Raw genomic sequence first — 13,860 nt, forward strand, 5'->3', positions numbered from 1 at the left:
ATGATACTAATGATTACAGATGATTAAGTAGGCTACTGATTTGTTTGTTGGTCTTATATCCAGGTTAGTGATCCCTCATCAATTCCAAAAGCTTAACTAGAAAATCTCTTACAGACTATCATATCATTTGCAAATAAGGACAGTTTTCCTTTTGCTTTTAAATTCTTGTATTTACTACTTATTTTCTTTATCTTATTGTATTACTTAGGCTTTCATTATAGTATTGAAAAGAAGCAGCTACCATGTGCAGTTCTGTCTCCTCCTGATTTTGATAGGAATCCTTATGAAGTTTCACCTGGAACATAGTATGACACTAGGGGACTCCATCACATTATTGTGCCATTATGTGTGATTATGTGGTATATTTTTATAAATATTCTTCATTTGATTAAGGTATTCTTTTTTGTATTAGTTTCAATTAGGCTTGGCTACAAGTAACATGAAAATTCTAAATAGTAGTGGATTACACAAGATAGAAATGTATTTTTCATGTTCAAGATATCCAGAGGTAGTCAGTTAAGCACAGATAGGGCACTACAATCTGAGAGATTCCAGTTCCTAGTTTCATATTCCACCATCTTCACAGGAAAGATGGAAAAGATAAGCTTTTCCTAATAGATGAAGAAAAAACTTTTGAAAAAATTTATCATTGACTTGTGATTTTTTTTTTAAACCTTAACAAACTAGAACTAGAACATATGGTCAAGATTGTTGAGTTTACCTCAGTATTTATTCTCCCCTATCCCATTGTAAAAAGTAAACTTCAATCTTTTCTTCTGAATTTCAAAAAACATTTTTTTAAAGATTTTATTTATTTACTCATGAGAGACACACAGAGAGAGGCAGAGCGAGAAGGGGACTTGATCCGGGGTCTCCAGGATCACACCCCCGGCTGAAGGGGGCGCTAAACCGCTGGGCCACCAGGACTGGCCTGAATTTTCAAACTTATTTGCATACAGTTTTCTATTTTCTCCTGTAGTTTGTTTATTTTTTTTTTAATTTTTATTTATTTATGATAGTCACAGAGAGAGAGAGAGAGAGGCAGAGACACAGGCAGAAGGAGAAGCAGGCTCCATGCACCGGGAGCCCGACGTGGGATTCGACCCCGGGTCTGCGGGGATTGCGCCCTGGGCCAAAAGCAGGCGCCAAACCGCTGCGCCACCCAGGGAACCCCCCTGTAGTTTGTTTAATCTCTATTCTAACGTGGCGTGGTTTTGTTCTTTTCTTTTGTTGTTCTTAATATTGTTTATTTACACCTTTTTTCTTGGTTAGCCTTGCTAGACATTTTTCTTTTATTCAAAAAATCCAATTTTACTCTTATTGATCTTTTATACTGATTGTTTTCTACCTTATTGATTTCTGCTCCATTTTATTATTTCCTTTCTTCCGGTGTCTTTAGGCTCTCTGAGTTTTTCTTCCCTGGCTTCTTTGAATTGATTCTACACTCACTGACTTTTTATCTTTCCTTCTTATATATTAATTGTAGGTTCTAATTGTACCTTTATTTTAAAATTATTATTATTATTATTATTATTATTATTATTATATTACTGATTTTACATAGTACTAATGAAAAGTTCAGAATCAGAATAAGGAATATCACACAAAATAATTCATGAAAATTAAATACAAATCCATTAATGATTATGAACAAAAGGATATAGGCAATGAGCCTGAGGGGACTGAATATGTATTAATATGTAGATCTATGTACAATTTTACCCTTTAAATTCTTTCTAGCTGTTTCACATGTTTATATGTGACTGTTATTTTTAATTTAGTTTAAAATATTTTGGACTTTCCATTGTGATTTTCTCTTTAACTCCAAAATTATTTAGTATGTATTTTTAAGCTTTCAGACATGTTTGTTTGTTTGTTTTCATCCAAAAAACAGGGATCCCTGGGTGGCGCAGCGGTTTGGCGCCTGCCTTTGGCCCAGGGCGCGATCCTGGAGACCCGGGATCGAGTCCCACGTCGGGCTCCCGGTGCATGGAGCCTGCTTCTCTCTCTGCCTATGTGTCTGCCTCTCGCTCTCTCTGTATGACTATCATTAAAAAAAAAAAAAAAAAAAAAAAAAAACTCTCCCCTTGGCTTGCAGATGTCTAATTTAATTGCACAGTGATCAGAAAAAAATGTAAAATATAAATTCTTTGAAAATTGTTAAAATATGCTTTGCAATATAGTTATGTTCACAAATACTCCCATGTTAATATGAAAATAAATTATGATTTTTATGGTGTGTAGGGTTCTATATCTAGCTACCAGATAAACTGGAAGATTTTTTTCCTTCAAATATTCTATAGTCTTACACAGTTACTATTTTTCCATTTGATCCATTATTTTCTATTAGAAAAAAGTTACAAATCTCCTAGGGTACATATATAACAATCAGTTCCCCCTTTATATAATCTGAATCTTGTTGTTCAGTGTACACAATTCATGATTGCTACACCATCTTAGAGGAGGATTCAGTTTATTATTATATAGTTTCTCTCTTTTTCCCTATTGGTTCTTTTTTGCCATAAATTCTGTTTTGTATAATTGCTGTTCAATATTGTCTGGGAATTTGAATGATCTTTTCTTCCCCCCAGCTTTTTTTTTTCAACTTTTTGGAGTGATGTTGTTTTAGGTATATGTCTCTTGTTGGTCATGTGTGGTCATATGTGTCTCTCTCTCTTTTATTCTTTTTTTTTAATAATAAATTTATTTTTTATTGGTGTTCAATTTGCCAACATACAGAATAACACCCAGTGCTCATCCCGTCAAGTTCCCCCCTCAGTGCCCATCACCCATTCACTCCCACCCCCCGCCCTCCTCCCCTTCCACCACCCCTAGTTCATTTCCCAGAGTTAGGAGTCTTCATGTTCTGTCTCCCTTTCTGATATTTCCTACCCATTTCTTCTCCCTTCCCTTCTATTCCTTTTCACTATTATTTATACTCCCCAAATGAATGAGAACATATAATGTTTGTCCCTCTCCGATTGACTTATTTCACTCGGCATAATACCCTCCAGTTCCATCCACGTTGAAGCAAATGGTGGGTATTTGTCGTTTCTAATGGCTGAGTAATATTCCATTGTATACATAGACCACATCTTCTTTATCCATTCATCTTTCGATGGACACCGAGGCTCCTTCCCTTCAGTTGTTGGCTTTAATCCATTTGTCAGTATTGTGAATTATTATTATCTGATTTTGTCTTTTTTTAATTTTGCTTTTTCATTGCTTCTTTTTTCTGTTTTTCTTTGTGCTTTTAGAGTGATAAAAGTTTTTATTGCTACTTTTCTCTCAGCCTGAATCAGAATCTATACTATGTATTTCTATCCTTTAAATAACTGAATTATACTTATCCTTAAGTATTCAACAGTCACATACTTTTTAAAAAAAATTAATAAATCTAGGGGCACCTGGTTGGGACATAGATTAAGCGTTCCACTCTTGATTTTGGCTTGGGTCAGGATCTCAGAGTTGTGAGTAGAGCCCTGCATTGGGCTCCATGCTCAACAGGAATCTGCTTGAGATTCTCTCTCTCACTCTCCCTCTGCCTCTCCTGCTTATGTGCACATGAGCTCGCTCTCTCTCTCAAAAAATTAACAAATCTAAACTTTTTCAATATTTTTATTCTCTTTCTAACATAAAATTTGTCTATAAAATTCCTTCCCCTTCCATTTTGTTATTCTCTACTTTCACTATTTTATAAACAAAAAAAAAGTATTACTTTCATACTCAATAGTTCACTACATTTAGTAATATAGGTCATTAATCCTATACACTTATATTTCTGGATTTTGGGGTTTTTGTCAAAATATAACTTATAGTGGCATCTGGGTGACTCAGTTGGTTAAGCATCTGCCTTTGGCTTGGGTCATAGTCCCAGGGTCCTGAGATTGAACCCCGAATTGGGCTCTCTGCTCAGTTGGGAGTGTTCTTCTCCCTCTCCCTCTCCCCCTCCCCCATTCATTCTTTCCCTCCCTTTCTCCCTGCTTGTTCTCTCCCTTTCTTTAAGAAATAAAATATTTTAAAAATATATAACTTAAAATGAATTCTATTAATAAGAGTTAGCTGGTTGGCAACATTTTTAAGCCTTTTCATTTCTGAAATGTTTTTTTATATGGCATTTTGATTGAGTGAGCTGAATAGAAATTTCCTTTAGCACTTTGAAGATATGACTCTGTTATTTCTTGGTTTCTATTGCTACTGATGGAAGTTTAAGGTGAAACTTCAGGCTAGTTGTTAATCCCTCATAAGTAATCTATTTTTCTTCTCTGGTAGCTTTAAATATTTTTTCTTTTATTGATGATGTTATGCAGTTTCACTGTGATATATGTATACTTTTATCCTGCTATATCCTCAAAGTGCACTTTTGATCAGAATTCTCATGTTTTTTTAATTCTGAAAAATTCCAAGCTGCCATCTGTCAAGAAAATGATTTCTCCATCACTTCTTCGGGCCTTCTTTTTGCTAATACTCAGATTAGAGATGCATTGGAACTTCTGTTAATACGGCATGTTTTTAATTATTCTTCTCTTTTAAATTTTATATATCTTTGTTTCTTTGCATTAAATCTGGGTGAATTTAGTACAAGTTCATTTTGCACAGGGGGCTTCCTGTTTTATTTTGCATCTAGTTGAGTTTTGTGGATGCCTTGACTCAGGAGCCTGCACCCTTAGTCTATCACTGGGTTTATAATGATGTTGAGGGGCTCCTGCCCCGCAGTGATAATGAGGCTATTACAGAGACAAGCACAGAACCTGGATAAATTTCTAGTTAGGAGGCTGAATCTTAGATCTTCTTTCCCTGGTCCCACAGCTTCTGAGAGAGTCAGACCCTAGCTTCAGGGAGTTAGCCTGCCTCTATCATCTTGTGCATAAACACTTTGTCTCTGTCACCCCAAAAGAGGCAGGCTCCTTTTTGCTGCTGCCTGATTTGGGCTGAGAGCCCAACAAGCCCATGGCTTCACCCCCACTCACTGCTATGTGGTGATCCGTAAAGATATTTTTTCCTGTTTTTGAATTTGGCTGTCTTATGTTTGTCTTACGTTGCTTTTCTTTTTTATACTTTGTCTTTCATTGTACTTAGAGAACAGGGAATATGTAGAAATATAAAATTAAGGAAAGCCAAATTGACAGGAAATCCATTTTATAAAATTTTTTCCCAAAAAATTAAAATATAAACCCCCTAGGCTGCCATTCAACATCTTTGGTAAATCAGGTCCACTTCAGTTCCAGTGTGAGGCATCCTGTACTCCACTTACGTGGAGTCACCTGCTGTTCCCTGAACATGACACGAACTTTCATTCCCCTGCAACCTTACACATCTGTTCTTTTTGCCACGTGGCCCTCCTGCCACACTACTTTAAGACCTCAATCAAAATTCATTTGGGTGGGCACCTGGATTGCTCAGTGGTTGAATGTCTGCTTTGGCTCAGATTGTGATCCCAGGGTCCTGGGATCAAGTCCTGCATCTGGTTCCCCATGGAAAGCCTGCTTCTCCCTCTGCCTATGTCTCTGCCTCACTGTCTCTCATGAATAAATAAAATCTTTTTTAAAAAAACTCATTTGGGGTGCCTACATGACTTGGTTAAGTGAGATTCAGCTCAGGTCATGATCTAGGGGTTGCAGGAAGTCTGCTTGGGATTCTCTCCCTGTCCCTTCCCCTTTGCCCCTCCCCCTGCTCTCTCTCTCTCTCTCTCAAATAAATAAAAAGATTATTTTATTTATAAAAATATTAAATAAAAAGATTATTTTATTTATTTGAGAGAGAGAGCACATGCACATAGGCATACTTGTGGTAGACTGGGAGCAGGGGCAGAGGGAGAGAATCCTCAAGCGAACTGCCAGTGAGTGTGGATTTCCCCACCATGGGAAGCTAGATCCCACCACCCATGAGATCATGACCTGAGCCAAAACCAAGACTCAGAAGCTCAACCAACTTGAGCCATCCAGGTGCTGCATAAATAAATCTTTAAAAAACGCTTTAACTATGAAGTTGGCTCCAGATCCCACAGGATAAGTTACTTATTTCTTCTCTGCACTATGCACTCAAACAGGCAAAAAGAGCAAATGAACGAATGACTGAATCATACAATCTACAAGACTGAGTGAACACACAGTACCCATGGCTTACTGCCATACTGTCACCTCCATGGTCAAGTGTTTATCTTGACCTGCTTTGGGCAACTGTAATGTATTAAATTTATCCGGTGTATTTAGAAATAAGGGGAAAGCAGTGAACACAGTTTTTCTGTGAAGTTTGTCCTGTATCATGGCCATTGAGCTAACTGTGCATGAAGCTAGTTAAGATAACCCAATATACCATTTGTTAAAGTGTGGCTTCTACAATTATTAAGGCAAGATGATTAGGGACAAACTGTCTCATTTCCTTCCTCAATTTCACAGCATTCTTTTAAAAAGAGAAGAGATGTTAACATGAGCTCTATTTTTTTTTCTTTTTGGGAAAGTTAAAAATATGATGGAAAAAAAACTTAATTACCTCAAGGTCTAATATGTCTAAATGCTTTAACATCTATAAAGGCCCAATTGTATCTTTCTATTCATTATGATTCTATCTCAGGAAAAGGATTACATTTTTTTGGTCCCTTTTTGACAAGGAGAAGATAATTTATCAAGGAAAATGGTACCAAATGGCATGTTTTTTAAGCAAAAATATTTACTTAATTGTCCAGCTTTACTGGAATCCTCCAAGATGCTATTTCTTCCTAAGGAACAGAATGAAGGCTCTGTGACACTGAAGAAACAAAAAAGGGTTTCAGTCTGGTGCGGGATACTTGTGCTTTCTTTCCTCTAGTTCAGTTCCATGGCTATGGCAAAAACAGAAATTCAACTGAGTAGCATTTTTGTTCTAAAAACATCTAAAATTCATCTCAAATCTGTATCTCTTCTGGGGAGAGAAACTAAATCCATTCTAACAAGTAATTAAGCAAACAAACAAAAAAATCCCCTAAAACCACAGTCTCCTCTGGCGCCGGTCTACACCGGCTTCCTGCCTACACCCCCACCCCCGGAGGCCCTGTCGGGTGCCATCTCCTCCTCCACGCATCGCCTCTCACCTGGGCCAGCCATCTCAGAGGGCTCACTCTGTGACAGAGCTGTGTTGGGCCAGAGCTGCCTGTGGGACCTCTGGATAAGAGAGCTGAGAAGCCAGCAAGAAGGGATCATCTGGTTTAACTTCACAATTTGGCTCCTTGATTTCATTAGACGTCACAGCCTTCTGAAAACTTGAAATGAAACTTATGGGAGATTTCATCTCCCTGGTGATTCAGGGGGAAAAAAGCCTAAAATTTGCCTCCAAATCTCTATTTCCCACCACATTCCTAATTCAAGCTAAAAACTTTATTCATTTAATTTTATTTATCTAGTTAAAGTCATTAACTACTTCCTCTACTTTCTGCTATATTTCCTATAGATAAAGGCCTTGAATCTGCGGTAGACCCTCAGAAAGGACTTTGAGTTTAGACTACTTAGATTTTTTTTTTTTTACATTTGTTTTTACTTAAGTTTGATTTGCCAACATATAGTATAACACCCAGGGCTCTCTCATCAAGTGCCCTCCTCAGTGCCAGTCACCCAGTTACCCCAACCGCCCACTCATTTCCCCTTCCTCAACCCTTTGTTTCCCAGAGTTAGGAGTCTCTCGTGGTTTGTCTCCCTGTCTAATTTTTCCCACTCAGTTCCCCTCCTTTTCCTTATAATCCCTTTCACTATTTCTTATATTCCCCGTATAAGTGAAACCATATGATGATTGTCTTTCTCCAATTGACTTATTTCACTCAGCATAATACCCTCCAGTTCCATCCCAGTGGAAACAAATGGTGGGTAATCGTCATTTCTAATGGCTGAGTAACATGCCATTGTATATATAGACCACATCTTCTTTATCCATTCATCTGTCAAAAGACATCATGGCTCCTTCCACAGTTTGGCTATTGTGGACATTGCTGCTATGAACATTGGGGTGCAGGTGTCCCCGCATTTCACTGCATCTGTATCTTTGGGATAAATATCCATTAGTTCAATTGCTGGATCTTAGGGTAGCTCTATAACTTAGATTTTATTTTTTAAGATTTTATTTTTAAGTAATCTTCACACCTGACATGGGTTTGAATCCTCAACCAGGAGATCAAGTCACACGTCTACTGACTGAACCAGGCAGGTGTCCCTAGAACATTTAGAATTCTGAATCAAGGGCAGCCCGGGTGGCTCAGCGGTTTAGCACTGACTTCGGCCCAGGGCGTGATCCTGGAGATGCAGGATTGAGTCCCATGTCAGGCTCCCTGCATGGAGCCTGCTTCTCCCTCTGCCTCTCCCTGTCTCTCATAAATAAATAAATTAAAAATATTAGAAAAAAAAGATTTCTGAATCAATTTCAACATCTACAGAAAGGATCCGAAGTTGCTAAATTGTCTTTTCTCCTGATATGGCCAACTATCTCATTGTACTGGAGAGATTGTGGTACATCGCAGAGAAAGGGATAAGGGAGAGGAACATGGGGATTTTTTATTTAAAGAGAAAATATCTGGAAGTATCTTCTGGCTTAGCACATTAATTGTTTATGCTAAACAACTGCAAATTTTTGCAAAGGAGAACAAAAATCACGATAAAGGTAAGTCAAACCATTATACTGTACACCTTAAGCTTACCCAGTGACATATGTCAATTATATCTCAATAGAACTGGGGAAAAAAAGAACAAAAATATAAAGAGAAAGAAGTACTGCCTTAAAAAAATGTATAAGTCACAGTTCTCAGACACTTAATTGTGGTACATTTAGTGTCATCTCATTTCAAGTCATATTTATGAGCATCTGCTAGGTGTTAGGCACTGTTAAGTCTGGGAGTAGGGCTGCCCAATAGAAATATAATGCAAGCCATATATGTAACTTTAAAGTTGCTAGTAGCCATATTAAAACCATTAAGAGGAAATAGGTGACTGTGGTCTGGTTCTGCCAACCTTCAGCCTCACCCTACCACTCACCCTCTTCCCCTGAACTTCAGCCTCAGTGGCCACCCAGGTCCCCCTACAAGCCCATCTGTTCCCCCTTGGGCTTTCCACTGGCTCAGGTCTCTGCCTGCTGTCTCCTGCCCTGTCTCTGCTACTATTCCTTGTTATTTGGTAGAGTAATGCAGTGATGGCGGATAGGAGCCGGGTGTGTAGTCAAGTATCTAGGGTTGCTTGCACTTAATTCAGTAGGAATACTTTCATCCAGTCACACAAAGAATGGAATCCAAATGGTGGACTCCACAATGATTGGACTTTTATCTGTGATTGTGTATATTGTTCTCACCATGGGCCTTGAAGTTAAAGGAAGTGAGTGACACTGGAAACCCATTCTGCAATTTATTCACCAAGCCACATGTTCTGGTACAGAGCTGCGTCTTTGTAAGGAAAGAATGGCTTTTCTAACTTTTAACAATGCCACTGTATTGGCCGGTGGCAGCTCTGTGCTGAAGGGCACTTTTGGGTGGCAGAAGAGCCCTTGCCAGCCTCTCTTAAAATATATCTTATAAGCGGCTCCCTACATTGACTTTAACTTCTATGTAGTCTAGGATGTTCATATTTGTGTATTTGACTCTGAGATTCTCACAAGGAGAAATAGAAGAGGAACAAGAATATCAATCATTTCACTAAATCTTATTTTGGGCCCAACATGAATCATCTGCCCTCAGGACTCTGGTTCCCTGGCATTCAGATGGGGTTTTCCATGACAGCAGGAGACATGGGTTTCTGTCTCAAACTTTCTCAGAAGTGAACCTTACTAGATAGAGGAAGTCTTGGGATAATAGTCTGACATGAGAGACTCCTAACTCTGAGAAACGAACTAGGGGTGGTAGAAAGGGAGGTGGGCGGTGGGTGGGGGTGACTGGGTGATGGGCACTGAGGGGGGCACTTGATGGGATGAGCACTGGGTGTTATTCTATATGTTGGCAAATTGAACACCAATAAAAAATAAATTTATTAAAAAACAAAGTCTGAGAACATGGCCATTGGAGATCACTAGCCTGGTGCTATAAAACCTCCCTTACGATATCACCCTGATTCCATAAACTCACACCATTTATTTTTTTAAATATCCTACTCATTTAAGAAACATTAGAAAATTTCCAAAATAACCCTTGACCTTCTCCTTTCCCTTCCTCCTTCCCATAGGCCAATAATCAACCATCAAAAAAATGTTCTTAGTTCATGGTATATGCCAGAAGTGACAGAGGAAGACACGGCCAATCTCTGGTCGCATAGAGTTTAACATTGGTTTGTTTCCAAGTTGGTTTCTCCAAACAGAACATTTTAGGTCTCTGGGAATTTGATGTTCATCTCTCCAGAATCCTTGGTTCCCTCTTCATGTTCTGTAATGTGTTCCTGAATGCTAAACAGATTGAGTTTTAAGTCACTGATTGTATGTCAAAGAGAATAAAGGACCTAGTCTTCCCCCAAAGAAACAAAGCTATGTCTTCCCTGTACACTCTTACCACCTGGCAAGTACATTCAGATTTTCCAAATACCAAATCAAAGACACCAACCTCTAGGACAGGACCACAACACATTTACCAAACTTCCTTTCCACCAGGCCTTGGTTATTAAGTACACCAGTTAGGTTTTCTTAACTAAGTCTCTCTCTCCTCAAAGTTTGTATGCTATCTGTTTAAATACATTCGCCTCATGTTTGTTTACCATTAGGTATGTCTGAGCACCTGTATTAATTTTGCAATGAGTTTCTATAAACACCAAAAGCCATCAAACATCATCCCTACCATTTTTCAACTCTTGGGACAGTGAGGAAGGCAGAGAGTATGGAAACAATTTTGGTTCAGGATGATAAGGCTACGGTAAGTTCTGTAGAATGACAGAAAACCTAGCTACTAACTTTAACTGATGAAACTCCTTTTGAACTGTATCTTGGAGAATGAATAGGAGTTAACCAGGTAGGGAAGTAAGGGAAGACAACTCTGGGTAGAGACAATGGAGTGTGCAAAGTGCCAAGGAAGGTTTACTGGGTATTCTATAGAGAGATAGACATCATTTCTCCAGCACACCTCATCTCTACCTGAAAGCCTGCCAATTAAAGGGCCCAGATTTCTGTACCCCTCCCCCACATCCACCATTCAGTAGTGGCACAGGCATAGGATAGTTCCCATCCAAAAAGGGGAAGACCAGGAGGGCTTTAGGAGAACTGGGTCTAAAGCAATTCTGAAATCTGGCAGGGCACATGTGGTTAGTCCCTTCATCAGAGATCAAGCCCTGGGAATTATTCACTGTGGCTCTTGGTTCTGCCCTCAGAACATTCTTCTTTTCTGTAAATGGAGCCCATATTTGCAACCAAGTCGTTCTCTTGGCCTATGAAAGTTTGCAGAGCCAAAGACCTTTTTTAAAAAAAATTTTTGTACTTTCTTTGTCTCTTTTAGTCCAAATCGATGATGGTTCTGTTGGTACGATTCTCTTAACATCTTTGGCCTCTTGTGAATCTTATTGTGGTTCATGCAGTTAGAAAAGGAAGGCCACGTTCAGAAATGTCTTCACGATAAACCATTCAGCTTTTCTTGAAACTGCCCAGGATTCTTAAAAGTCCTGTGTTTTTGTTTGTTTGTTTTTTGTTTTCTAAGGCATTCCTTTAAAACTTTCTGAGGTCTTAATAACCACAATCTCAGTTTCATCTTTATGGCATGTGGTTCTGACTATTCTCTGAATTTTATTTTTGTCCAGAAGCCATTCTTAATTTAATGTTGATTTTCACCTGAAGAGGCAAGGGATTTTCAAACTGCAGATTCTGCCCCCATTATATTTACCTTTTTTTTTTTTTCCCTTCTTGAGCTTATCCCTCTCCTGTCAAATTTTAATGCAAGTAGCAAGAAGGCAGGGTGACTTTTAACTCTGCCTGGAAATATCCTCAGCCAGGCCACTCAGTTCATGAGGTATATTTTCTATTTTCTCCATTATTGTAGGCAAGAGTGTTGCTAGACTTTCTGCCACCGCATAATGAATCCTCTTCTCACTAGTTTCTGCTAACATTTTCCTCATTTGTCTTTTTTTTTTTTAATCTTCTTTATTTACTTTGAAAGAGAGAGAGAGTGTATACATTTGCCCACTAGTGGGGGGAGGAGCAGAGGGAGAGGGAGAGGGAGAGAGAGGATCTGGAGCAGACTCTGCACCAAACGCAGAGGTAGATCCAGGGCTCGATCCCATGACCCTGGGATCATGACCTGAGCCCAAATCAAGAATCCGATCCTTGGGAGATCCCTGGGAGGCTCAGCAGTTTGGTGCCTGCCTTTGGCCCAGGGCATGATCCTGGAGACCCGGGATCGAGTCCCACATCAGGCTTCCTGCGTGGAGTCTGCTTCTCCCTCTGCCTGTGTCTCTGCCTCTCTGCTTCTCTCTGTGTGTCTCTCATGAATAAATAAATAAAATATTTAAAAAAATAAAAAGAATCCGATGAATCTGACTGAGCCACCCAGGCACCCTTCCTCATTTGTCTTTATCTTTGACAGCTTTCTCGAGAGACATCAAGCTTCTACAAACAGTCTCTTTGAGATATTTTAGATTTTTACCAATTCTCTCCTCAAGGTCCTTCCAGCTTGTTTTCTACTGTCCCAATGCCACTCTCATAGTTTTTAGGGTTTTATTTTATCTTTTTTATTACAGCAGCATTCCACTTGTCTCTCACCTTCTGCACCCTACTTTGGACTCCCTTGTCTGTTTACACCTCCAGCCACTGCCCATCAAGCCTGTTTCTGGTCCCCATGCAGGGGGCAGGCAGTTTTCTTCCAGAACATCCTTGGGACAGTCCTGGGAAATAATTCTAACATATCTGCCCACAGATCAGTTCCTCCGAGGAACTTTCTTGGGAGAAGTCTGGAAGATGAAGTTAATGAAAGATTTTATTTGATGTTATCTTAAAAAACCAACCAACCAGTCAACCAACAAAACCCTTTTCAGGATACCAAATATTTCATCTAGGGAAAAGTATCACAATTGTATGGGAAGCATTTTTAATTGTTTTAGGGCCAAATCCAGAGAGTGAGATCTATTACCAACATTTTAGGAGAGAGAAATAAAAAATGTGAGATTAAATGTATGTTAGACTAAATGTACATGGGTTATGCTTGCTTTACTTTTATTTTTGAACAGTGTGAGCTTGTTTGTGGAAGGAGTGCGTGTCCTAGTGGGAAAGACTGCAGGCTGAGGCCTCCCAAGAACATGGCTGAGTTTCTTAATCCCCACAAGCCCCAGTATATCTACGTTCGATGTGGAATTATAATTATAGGTGGCTCATAAGGCTGATGTCAGGAGTAGAGGAGACATGATGTGTGAGCAGTAGCCAAACAGTACATCTAGCAGATGATCAACAAACCACTCAGGACCCACCAGTATGGAAAACCACAGAAATGACTCCCTACCATTGCTCTGAAGCCTCTGCTGGTCTTTCCTGAGGTATCTGGAATTGGAATCAGGAGTCCAGGCTCCCACTCCCCAGGGAGGAGAAGAAGAAGGGAAGTTCCCCCTCTTGCCCTCTTGGGAATTGGGTTCTCTCTCATACTGTAAAAAAAAAAAAAAAAAAAAAAAAAAAAATTCCCAAATTTAGGACTGTGGAATGTGGAAAGCTCCAGGGACCACATTATAAATCTGTTCCCAACAGACGATGTCAGGGAAGAAATAAGACCAATTTAATTCTATTTTATTTCTCCCCATGATCTCATCTCTCTGGGTCTGTCTTTTCTTGGGCCTGACTCTCCCTCATCCTACTTCCCAGGAGAATCCTCCAGCCCTTCTCCCAAGCAGCCCCAGGGCAGGAGGCTGGAAGCCAGTCAGGGAAACAAGCCCTGGCTCCCACTGCAGTGCCCAGCTGGGA

Source organism: Canis lupus, chromosome 27 (assembly GCF_011100685.1).
Source record: "Canis lupus familiaris isolate Mischka breed German Shepherd chromosome 27, alternate assembly UU_Cfam_GSD_1.0, whole genome shotgun sequence".
In the NCBI taxonomy this organism is placed as follows: domain Eukaryota; kingdom Metazoa; phylum Chordata; class Mammalia; order Carnivora; family Canidae; genus Canis; species Canis lupus.